At 41.2% G+C, this 12525-nt stretch overlaps 1 protein-coding gene across 1 annotated transcript in view; it reads left to right on the top strand.

Annotated features, from left to right (window-relative positions):
• The window catches only part of MAN1A1 (mannosidase alpha class 1A member 1), a 209217-nt gene that overhangs the window by 40123 nt on the left and 156569 nt on the right, over window positions 1-12525 (top strand). The gene's annotated exons all lie outside the window — the stretch shown is intronic.

The raw sequence follows: 12525 nt of genomic DNA, 5'->3' as shown, positions 1-12525 counted from the left end.
GAAATGTGAATCAGTGAAAGATTTAGTTTTAAGTGGCGTCTTTTAAACCTCGGGATAAGGCATAATTTTAAAGTGAATAGAACAGATTTGGATTATGGAGTTTTCAAGCTTTTTTGTATAAACATAATGTGTAGTATAGGATTATCTGTAATAGCAATATTTGGAAAAAAGGATTAGGATTAGAATAAGAATTCCGAATGCTTGAGTGGTGGGGAATATGGGCTAGTCTACACTGGCAACTACCACAGCAGCGCTTCAGCGTGCCTTGTGTGGCCGCAGCAGAGTGCTGGGAGAGAGCTCTCCCAGCGCGCTAAAGAAACCAGCGCTGGTGCACTGTCTGGACTGGCACTTTACAGCGCTGAAACCTGCTGCACTCAGGGGGGTGTTTTTTCACCCCCCTGAGCAAGAACGTTGCAGCGCTGGAAATTGCCAGTGTAGAGAAGCCTATTAGTTGTGTTAAACACTTTCTAATGCTGTCTTCATACCAGTTTGACCAGGATATGGAATTGGCTAAAGGTGAGCTCTCCCTTTCCTATATTCTTGTAATGGAATCCGAGTTGATCTGATAGGTAGAATTGAAAACTGCATTTGCTTTTTTTAAGTCAATGTCAAGGTTCCTTCCCCTCTCTGAACTCTAGGGTACAGATGTGGGGATCTGCATGAAAGACCCCCTAAGCTTATTCTTACCAGCTTAGGTTAAAAACTTCCCCAAGGTACAAACCTTGCCTTGTCCTGGAACCCTGTGCTGCCACCACCAAGCATGTTAAACAAAGAACAGGGAAAGAGCCCACTTGGAGACGTCTTTCCCCAAAATATCCCCCCAAACCCTACACCCCCTTTCCTGGGGAAGGCTTGATAAAAATCCTCACCAATTTGTACAGGTGAACACAAACCCAAACCCTTGGATCTTAAGAACAATGAAAAATCAATCAGGTTCTTAAAAGAAGAATTTTAATTAAAGAAAAGGTAAAAGAATCACCTCTGTAAAATCAGGATGGTAAATACCTTACAGGGTAATCAGATTCAAAATACAGAGAATCCCTCTAGGCAAAGCCTTAAGTTACAAAAAGACACAACAACAGGAATATACATTCCATCCAGCGCAGCTTATTTTACCAGCCATTAAACAAAAGGAAATCTAACACATTTCTAGCTAGATTACTTTAAAAGGAGTTGTAAGGCTACATTCCTGATCTGTTCCCAGCAAAAGCATCAAACACAGACAGATCAACCCTTTGTCCGTCCGTCCCCCCCCCCCTCCAGATTTGAAAGTACCTTGTCCTCTCATTGGTCATGTTAGGTCAGATGCCAGCTCGGTTACCTTAGCTTCTTATCCCTTTACAGGTGAAAGGGTTTTGGCCAGGAGGGATTTTATAGCACTGTATACAGAAAGATGGTTACCCTTCCCTTTATTTTTCTGACAATCGACATTAGATAAAATTGCATATTGCCTTTGAATACTGTAGGAAGTGAGGCAGTGATAAGTTTGGATCCAATTTTGGGTAAACCAGTTCCATATTCAGGGGGTTTTAAGCTTCTTCAGAGGCTAGCTAGGGAGGATGCTTCGATTTCCTCTGTAAAGCTTTGGAGGGAGGTTCAAAACACTGCTGCTTTGAGTTGATACTGATAACAGTACAAAGCCTAATCATTTAGGAGAAATCACAGTGTATTGGCTCTCTAATGGGTAAGGTTTGGCACCCTGATTTAAACCAGCCCATATGATTTCTAGCAATCTGGATTGTGATCTTCCTTGAATTGTGGACAATGATGTTGATTGGAGATGGTTCAGAGACGAGCCATATGAATGATTAAAGGATTGGAAATCATCCCTTACAGTGAGGGAGTCAAGGAGCTCTATCTATTTATCTTATCAAAGAGAAGGTTAAGGGGTGGCTTGATCACAGCCCAGAAGTACTTACATGGGGAACAGAAATTTGATAAGTGTTCTTCAATCTAGTAGACAAATATATAACAAGACACAATGGCTAGAAGTTGAAGTTAGACAAATTTAGATTAGGAAATAAGGCGCACATTTTAAGTATTGGTAATTAACCATTGGACAACTTACTAAGGTTATGGTGGATTGCCCATCATTGGAAACTTTGTAAAATCAAGATTGAATGCTTTTCTAAAAGGTGTGCTGTAGTTCAAAAAGGAATAAATTAGGGAAGCCTTATGGCCTGTTACGCAGGGTCAGACTAAATGATCGCAGTGGTCCCTTGTGGCCTTAAGAAATGTAAACTAAAAGTGGGGGATGGAGAGCATCTTGTAAATGAAATATTAAAGTTTGTAACAGAGGATTGTTTAGCCAGAAAATGTTTAGTAAAATTCCATTCTTAATGTCAGTCCCAGAAACCTTGCCAAATCCAAGACTTCGTATGTGACTATCATCTGCTAAAGTGGTCAGACTTAAGGTAATTTTTTTGTTTAATGTATGTTGGAAGTAGAGCTACTACTTGGTAACACTAATGCAGTGATACTCAGACCTCAGTGGTTCAGGAGCCAATTTAGCTCAAATCAGCATTTCCCAAAAGAGCCACAGTATTGTGAATTCATTGTTTAATTTACTATAGTACCATATATTAATATTTAAACAGTATAACAGGAAATATTTAGGGGTGTGTGTGTATGCACAGCAGAATGAGCAAGTATTTTATCAACTACAATTGGTTAACATAGCAAACGCATCCTGACTGATTAATAACTTAAGTTGTTTAATAATCAGTGTTTTAATATCATGTGCTGCAAAGAGCCACAGGAGACACATTAAAGAACCACTTACGACTCCTATGCCTCAGTCTGAGTATCACTGACATTAATTTAATATTAATGGAAAATGGTACGACAATGATTTGAGGGGGAAAAAAGTGCACAAGAATTTTAAATTATTAAGCTCCAATAAACAAGACTTCTTGGCTAATTAAAAATACAAATTTGAGACTGATTTTTGTCTGTCTAGCATGCTATAGTGCTAACTAAAACAAGTCTATTAATCTACGGTATTTTGTCTCTTGTTCTCTGTACAACAAAAACAATATTAAGAAACTATAGGGGGGCACAGTTGTCTACTCCATGTACATAAATATGCAAGTTCTAGCTGCATAGTGTTACCTGGGTCTCCTGGAGGCTTCTGAAATCTAGAACACAATGAAGAGCACCGGAGGTCTGACAAACTATTTATAAGGGATGCTGCTTTATATACTACGTTGCATTAAAAAAAAAAAAAACAAAAAAAAAACTTGTATTGAGCTAAAGTTAAACTAAAAAGTGTCTGTAGAAAACTAATTGGAAATAAACTTGACTAAAAATTTAATAGTCATAGCTAGCTGACAATAAGCAAAACAAATTGAAATTTTAAAGTGATATGGGAAAACATAGGAAAACGTTCTGTAAGTTTGGCATATACAACAAGAAAATGAGTAAGCTTGGCTGTTAGTGGTTTTGAACCCCTATCCATTTGTTCCGTTACTTACTATAGGAGAAGCTCGTAGTTACCCTATATTTAAGTTGCCTAACACTGTCCATTATAAAGGATTTCTGCAACCTTTCTTTGAGAATCTCTCAGCTCTATTATTTGCTACAGGTCTTTGATGTTCAGCACAGTTCATGGCCTGAGGCTAAAGAAGTGACTTTTCTTGTTCTGTGAAATTCCATTCAGATTTTACTGAGGAATAGTATGTTTAAAAATGGCTATTTCCTTTCTTTTGCTTGCCTTTTTTAGGAAATGGCAGCATGGATTCATTCAGAGGCCAGGCTTACATCTGTGGCAGCACCACCAACACCTGCTGCCTGAGCAGTAGGGAGGTAGGTGAAGCTGCTGGAGGGAGGACGTGGGGGCTGATTGCACCCTGGACCCAGCACTCCTTGCACTTTGAGCACATTGCTAGACCTGTAGCTCTAGTAGCAGTCTCTGCTGTAATACTGCAGGTTTGAGGTTCAAACCTTGTTGATTCAGAAGGCTTGAGTAGGTTGTTAGCTGCACATACTTAACTTGATTTTGCTTTGAGTTTTTTAAAAACAAATCCATAAACTCAGGAAATTTCATACTCAATCTGTTAAAAGAATGCCAAGGTTGCAAAGCCAAGCAGTCAAAACTTAGGAAGTGGCAAATTTAGGGTGGCCTGTGCATTCTTAATTTGACCCCCATACTGATACAGTTATTAATTACATGATGACATATTATCATTTTCTTTGAGATTCCTGCACACTTTATTCACTTTACAGGATAGGTACACAAGGGGGCAGAATTGAAATTCCTCTACAAGTACCAGATTTATGGTTGCCCAATTCTCAAGTGTTTTTGCAACCTTTAAGTTACATTTAAAATAGTTGTTAGTATAATTATAACTATTCAGAATTTTGCTGTAATGGTACAATACTACTTTTTCAGTTTCTTAACTTTTTTTTGTTCCTTCTACATAAAGATAATCTGCTATTTCTGTTATCAGAGAGATCAGCATGGCTATGTAAAGCAGCAAATGTGAGTTGTCTTTGTAGGAGATTCCAGCTTTTCTCCCCATGCAGAATTCTAGGTGCCCGGAAGTTGATGATTTTGTATAAAAAGAGACTATTATGAAACAGATATATAAATCTAGTAATGCAGCCACACCTATCGTGTCAGAATGCTGAAAGTATTACTGTATGATAGCCCAATCTGGGGGAAAAAAATTAGTTACAGCCTGTATAAAGGAATAGCTTCTTGTTCTCTTCAAGCATTAGTGGGACTTGACAATAGTAGTCAATCCTATGGTCACCTCAGGGAGTTTTCTACTTCTTGAAAAGTAATTTGATAACATCAAAGTTTCTGTGGTAGAAATAAATGTTACCTTGTCTTTTGAGTATCGCCTGTATGAATCCCCTTCCTTGGTGTGAATGCACCTTGCATGCCTGAGCTCAGATATTTCTAGAGAGCAGTATCTCAGCTTGTGCACTCAACCAGCGTGTGACTTTTACCTGAAGACACACAAGGGGATACAGAAGAAGAAAAAAGAGCAAGTATACAGATGCAAATAAGTAGCCACATTGAGCATTGTAGTTCTTTTCTTAAGATGTTGTCCTTTTATTGTTGACATGATTTTTAGAATAGCCCAATTAACCTATTAATGACATTAACTTGCAGATTAAAAACTTACCCACTATAATATGTATCATATCAGACAGATAAGGAACATTGAGGTCTTTCATTTTTAAGTTTGAAAAGTTAGTTGGCTCTGCCACTAGCTAAGCATTCTATTAGCAATAATTTAAGGTTAACTTCAGCAGATGAACATCCTACTTGCTGCTGCAGAACTGCACTCAAATTTTCTCAATACCAATAAATATTAAACACTTGTGAAAGGAGCTTGTTAAATATAAAAATTGCTTATTAAATACAAAAATTTAAGTCCTGTTAAAATATCTGTTTGGCTAGTTCAGTTTTGAATTCACTTCGAGGCAGTTTGATCTCTTCATTTTTTGCCAAATATGCTTATTCTTTGACTTGATTAAACTGACGAATGTGTCTTTAATGATATTAAATGGTAACTTTTTACCTAGTTTTCTAAGCTGGTCTTTGTCACATACACTCAACTCTGCACAATGATTGTATCTGACTACTAAAAACTCATGAAGACCTGAAGAGCTCTTCGTAGCTCAAAAGCTTGTCTCTCTCACCAACAGAAGTTGGTCTAATAAAAGATATTACCTCCTCCATCTTGTCTCTCTTATATCTTGGGACCAACATGGCTGCAACAACACTGAAAACTAAAAATTCATGTTTATCACTGATTGATTTTAACATAAGGCATGATAAGTTAAGGCATTGTTAAGGCATGATAATATCACTCCTAATGCTAATCCTAATACAATCTTCCAGTTCATGTTCTGGTGTTTCCACATTTATTGATTAAAAGGAAGGCTCAACTGTTAAATTAAGCATTCCAGCTATAAAGACCATACTGCACTGTATTGTATTGTATCGACTAATTCCATTTAACTGTAAGTTCCTCTGGGCCAGGGACTTGACTATTTGGCGCACTTCACCTATTCTACGTCAGTAACATATGTGCTTTTCTCTACTTGCTGAATGGCTCTACAGAAGACCACAAAAGCCATGTCTGCTTGTATGAGCTAACCCACTGGTGGGTATTCTAAGGTCTTTTATTAACACAACCCAGCCTGTATCCTTGCAATATTTAGTAACCAGAAAGATAAGTATACTGATTCTCTTCTGCTTCATTAGGAAAGTGTCTCCGTGAAACCAAATAAGACTTTTCTCTAAGCTGTCATGACATAATGACAAAACTCATCTGAACATCAGATGAAATAATTAGGATAAGTGCTTAGTACAGTCAAATTGTGATTCTTGTAAAATACAAGCAATATGCAGAAGTCTCTGTGGAGCATAATAAAAGTATCCTCGCCTTCCAGAAAACTCTTGTGAAGTATTCTGGGAAACCTTTCAGGGCAGAATTTGTTTCTGAGAAGAAAAATAATTGCTACTACTCTTTTCTGCTGTCGCTAGGTAGAAGATACACTGTCTTGTACAAAATATGATGGATTCAATGGTCTGGCTAACAGACCTAGCCATTTTTCAATTATTTCAACACCAGTGGGTCAAATTCCTCTGTTAGATAATATTTTATATCATATAAATACTCTTTGCTGTTTTGAAAAGGAAGGTGCTGAGCCCAGATGCAGAAAGTGAGCATCCTTCTTGATCAGCAGTTAAGAATCTGATATTCAGGGGTCAGGGCTGCTCTGTTTAAATGAAGTAGACAACTAGGATTCCTATTAAATCATGTTAATTATACTGTCTCATTATTTTATGGTTGTGTTGGTGTTTAAACTAAACTTTACAAAGTAACTCTCTATTTCTTCTTTAGCCAGCTTTCAGTCTAATATTTGGGTGATTTCAGTTATACCTTGTTAAGTTTATGAAAATGTGTGGAGAAGGTAGAAAGTATTATCTAAATAAAGCACATTTCTGCTTTTGACATTGACTGAACACATTGCAAAATGGGGTAGGGGGGAATCTTGCCCATTTTTGTGGAATTGAGTTGCCAAGTTTTGGTCAAAACAAATATTTGTCATGATCTGACCACAGGTGTATTAGAGAGTACAAGAATGTAGTGCTGATTAAGGTCCATAACTGGGTATTGAAGTGAGGATTATGTTTTCCCATCCCAATGGTATAATTATAATATTGGGATATATATTGAAGATACAGATTACAGAAAAACAATTATTTTAAGTAACAAAATATACTGGTGTCTGCACTGGGTATATTTATTCTCCCTTCACCCTTCTGTAGCCACACTTTACTCTTAGAGCAATTTTACATGCTACAGAAGGGGAGGAAGGAGAATGGATATACCCCAGTGCAGACTTCAGGGCTAGGGTAAGGAAACCCAAATAAACTAACTTTTGGTGTCCAGGAATTATGCTGCTCTCCTACCTGCTCCTCTGAAGTTGATTCCCACCACCACGTCCTCTTGCTCTGTAGCTGCAGGTGGTGTAGCCCTGCAGGAGTGTTTCTTCTAGAAGCTTGCTGGATTCTAGGGGAGGATGGAAAGACAGGAAGCAAATATCCATTCTCCTCCTCTTCATATTTATACTAGTGTGGATGGTTTGACTTTAAAAATGAAATAAAATGAGACAGTAAGTAAGGCCCTGTCTATGCTAAGGAAATTTACTCCTATGCAAACCCTTAATGTAGACAGGCCTCCACTGCTGCAGTGCAACTTTACCTTGGTTCAGCCTGCTACAAAGTGTTTTAGTCAGAAAATCCCCAAGAATAAAGATCAAATATTTCTCTTGGATGCAGGCATACAACTTTGATTGAAGCCGGTGGGAGTTGCAAACATTTAGGGAAGATCTACACTACGGGGTTAAGTCAACCTATGTTATACAACTCACGCTATGTGAATAATATAGCTGGAGTCGATGTAGCTCAGGTTGACTTATTGCAGCATATGCACTGTGCTGGGTCGATGGGAGAGTTGACTTACCTTATGCTTCTCGTTCCGGTGGAGTACCAGAGTCGACGAGAGTGATCTGAGGTTGATTTATCGGGTCTTTGTTGCAGCACTGATCCACAGTATGTGTAGATATACCCTTAGTGAGTGACAGAATTTTGAGGCTGTTAACTTGTCCAGCATTGTTAGTGTACTCCCGTAAATAGAAATTTCAACAGTTAACAAGCACCATCTGAAGAAGGTTTTATTGCCTTTGCTCATTACTGGATATAAGTGTAGACTTGATGGACGGTCAAGACACCGATCAGTATATAACATGCTCCCTTCAGTTTTTAACTCCTTTGTTCCATTTGTAGCCTATATGTCACCGGACACCATCTACAATAAAGGGTCATTAGGCAGAAGACAGATTAGCAACATTGACTCTGAATTCCATATTGTTAGTCAAACATTTGAGGTTATTTGAATGTAGGTATACATGCAATGGTACTTTCACTCCCATGTTAAAGAATGTATTCTGTGAGTTGAGAGTGGTGAAGTTGATTGTAAAATGGAATGTTAGATCACAAATGTGATTTGTGTCCAGTTCATTTTGCTGTTGGCATTACAAGAAATATATGCTTCAAATGAAGCTGGAGTTTGAGATTTGAGAGATACTGGAGACTAGTGTCAGTTTAAAAGTTCTGAATTATGTTAACTTCTTAGTGAATGCTCTATAATGATTCCACAAGATTGTAACTGATGCTGGCTGAAGCCTCGTGAAACATACTTTATACTTTATACTTTAGGGATAAAGTATACTTTATACTTTAGGGAGGTTTTTCTTTATTTAAAACAGGGGTCAGCAACCTTTCAGAAGTGGTGTGCCGAGTCTTCATTTATTCACTTTAATTTAAGGTTTCGCGTGCCAGTAATACATTAACTTTTTTAGAAGGTCTCTTTCTATGAATCTATATATTATATAACTAAACTATTGTCGTATGTAAGTAAACAAGGTTTTCAAAATGTTTAAGAAGCTTCATTTAAAATTAAATTAAAATGCTGATCTTATGCTGCTGGCCCGCTCAGCCCGCTGCCAGCCTGGGGTTCCGTTCACCTAGGCCGGCAACAGGCTGAGCGGGGTCTGCAGCCGGGCCGGGACCGGTGGCCTGGGGACGGGGGGATGGGGCCCGGTGGGATGGGGCCCGGGGACGGGGGACGGCGGGCCGGGGACGGCGGCCGGGCCGCTGCCACTCAGCCCGATGTTGGTCTGGGGTTCAGTCTGCCGGCTCCTGCCAGCCAGGGTTCCGGCTGCTGTCCCCGCTCAGCCTGCTGCCAGTTTGGGATCCCGGCCCTGCCCACACAGAGTGGGTACCTACCTTCTCCCTGATTCTAGCCCAGTCTCTTCCTCTCTCTCTGCACTGAACTGAGGATGGAAGTGCACTGAGCACAGGGCTGGAGGTAAAGGAGCAGGCTGGGGGTTGGGGTGCAGGGTGTGGGGAGGGAGGTGCGGGGGTCAGGGCGGAGGGCTGGGGGTGTGTGGGGAGGGAGGTGCGGGGGTCAGGGCGGAGGGCTGGGGGTGTGTGGGGGGGGGAGGTGCGGGGGTCAGGGCGGAGGGCTGGGGGTGTGTGGGGGGGGGAGGTGCGGGGGTCAGGGCGGAGGGCTGGGGGTGTGTGTGTGAGGGGGGGAGGTGCGGGGGTCGGGGGTGTGGGCTGGGGTCGTCGGGGTGCTCACAGCCCCCTTTCCAGAGCGGCTCACAGCAGGGGCCTGGAGGGGATATACCCTGACTCCACCCCCCACTCCCGCCCCCGCTTCCTCCTCAGAGTAGCGAGCGTGCTACGGCTCTGCTTCTCCTCCTCCCGTACAAGGGCCATCAGCTGATTGGCGGCAGGGAGGAAGAGGAGGAGGGGCAGCAACCCCGAATTCTGGGGTAATAGGCAGGGGAGGAGGGAGCTTGCCTGCTTTGCAGCAGCAGCCGACAGAATCAAGCTTCTTCAACCTGGCCGGGGGAGCAAAGAAGAGCCGGCCGGGTCAGGCAGGATTTTTAATGGCGCGCTGCTGCCTTCCAGGGTCCTGGCCTGGGTTCGGCAGCGGGCTGAGTGGGGCCGGTGGCTGGGACCCGGCAGGCAGCAGCGTGCCATTAAAAATCAGCTCGCGTGCCATCTTTGGCACGCGTGCCATAGGTTGCCGACCCCTGGTCTAAAACTAGATTGTGAAAAAAATTATTGGTTAACATACTTTCTGGTTTACATATATGCAGAGCAGCTGGGGGGGGGGGGGATAAAAATATCTTGCTGCCACTTGACTTAATATTTCACAGGAGTATTTGTTATGAAAAGGTTATTTGAGAGGTATAAATAGACATCCTTCTTAATGGCTTGCTAACTGTGAAACATTTAGCTTTGTAGGTTTCAGAGTAGCAGCTGTGTTAGTCTGTATTCGCAAAAAGAAAAGGAGTACTTGTGGCACCTTAGAGACTAACATATTTATTTGAGCATAAGCTTTTGTGAGCTACAGCTCACTTCATCGGACTTCACCGATGAAGTGAGCTGTAGCTCACAAAAGCTTATGCTCAAATAAATGTTAGTCTCTAAGGTGCCACAAGTACTCCTTTTCTTTTTGCGAATACAGACTAAACATATTTATTTGAGCATAAGTTTTTGTGAGCTACAGCTCACTTCATCGGACTTCACCGATGAAGTGAGCTGTAGCTCACGAAAGCTTATGCTCAGATAAATTTGTTAGTCTCTAAGGTGCCACAAGTACTCATTTTCTTTTCCCTTAGCTTTGTCAGAGCTGTTGCCCTCCACCACCTCAGAAGAGGGCACTGTGTGTGTTGAGGAGCAACCTTGTTGCCATCCCTTTATCAAGCTCTATCCTGTTGACATAGGCCTCCCTCCTCCTCCTCCTCCTCCTCATTTGCGCAGGAGTTTCCTTCCAGGACTGAATCCAACTTGCTGGAAGACAGGTATTCAGATAAGCGGGGTGGGCATAGGGACCCAGCCTAACTAGAGAGTGGTGATGGGTCCTCACCAGTCCAGCAGACTTGTGTAGATGGAGCCATTCTGAAGGTCTGGGATTAGGAGGCAGCACTGTCCGGCAAGGGGGTCAGTACTCCCGGGGTCCAGACTTCTGCTCTCTGTTTGCAGAGTTTCTGCTTGGTCTCCCCAGCAGAGAAGGTCAACTGCTGGTTGGTGGCTGCTGCAGCAGTGAGGTAGCAAGACTGGCAAGGAGCCTTGTTCCAGCAGTTGAGACGCGCTCTCATAGCCCCATCCGCTTCTGCCAGACAAAACCCGCTCCTGACACCAGTCCTTCAGTGTGGCCCCATCAGGCACTAGTGTCTGTTTGACAGCCTTGTCATGTGCTCTCCATCTGGGGGGCACATCCCATGTTTTACAAACCTCTGCTTCAGACCATTCCAGAGAAGCATCATGGTCTGGCTAGGTGTGGTTTAGTGTTCATATATATAGGTTCTGTGGCTCTGAGAAAACAACACACTTGAAGAAATATTCTGTTCAGGTGACATCATGTGTTTTAGAGGTTGTGTCCACTTAAAATGCTACAGCTGAACCAGTGTAGATGCTACCTATGCTGACAGGAGGACTTATGCTGTTGGTGTAGGTCATCCCCTTCTCCAAGAGGCAATAACTAGGTCGACAGAAAAATTCTTCTGTCGCTCTAATGCTGTCTATACCTGGACTGAGGCTGGTTTAAGTACACCACTCAGACATGGATTTTTTTATTATTATTTATTTATTTATTTTTGCGCCCCAGACTAGTGTAGTTAAATGGCTCTAATTTGCTGGTGTAGATCAGGCCTTAGTAATCTTCCCTTGAGGTAATGGAATTCCTCAAAATGAGTTTTGTACTTTCAGAGACCAATATACCTATTGATATGGGTATATATTTGCATTAGTGTGAATGTTCAATCATAGGAAGAAAGCATTGGCTACTGCCGCTAAATGACATCCAGAAGCAGCAAAGTATTTAGTATGACACTGCCTCTCTCCATTCACTGTTGCAAATTATAGTAATTTTAAAATATCAACATATCTTCTCAAATGAAGCAGCGAGCAGCTATGGTAGCGATGTCAATTTTCCCCCCACATATTTTGCCTAGCCCTCTTCAGCTGATGTTACTTGTACGGATCTTGAACCAGCTGGTTTGTATCCAAGCCACAATCTCTTTGCCAGATATTGAAAATACTCTTAATCTTTGCCAAATTTTGATCTCTTAAAAATTGCTCTCTCCTGCTCCAGGAGAATGCATGTCAGACTGTCTTCAAAGTAATATTTACTTGTCTTGGTTCCAGCCATTTACCCAAGGAAAATTCTTAACTGAATTAATATACTGTGTATATATCAAATTTCATCTTGATGAGAATTAATTGGTCTCTATTGTAAATTTGAGGATTTAATTGAAATGGAACCTCTAGTATAACCATAGTATCGCATCAGTAACACAGTGCTGTTAAATTGTTGTTTGATGAAATATCTTACACTTCTAATACATACAACCATAATTCAATGCTTAAATTCAACACTTCTTGAAAATACAGTATATTCGCAGTATTTACTGTTATGTTTTCTT

Source organism: Caretta caretta, chromosome 3, assembly GCF_965140235.1.
Source record: "Caretta caretta isolate rCarCar2 chromosome 3, rCarCar1.hap1, whole genome shotgun sequence".
Classification (NCBI taxonomy): domain Eukaryota; kingdom Metazoa; phylum Chordata; order Testudines; family Cheloniidae; genus Caretta; species Caretta caretta.
This window is presented reverse-complemented; position numbering and strand designations above follow the sequence as displayed.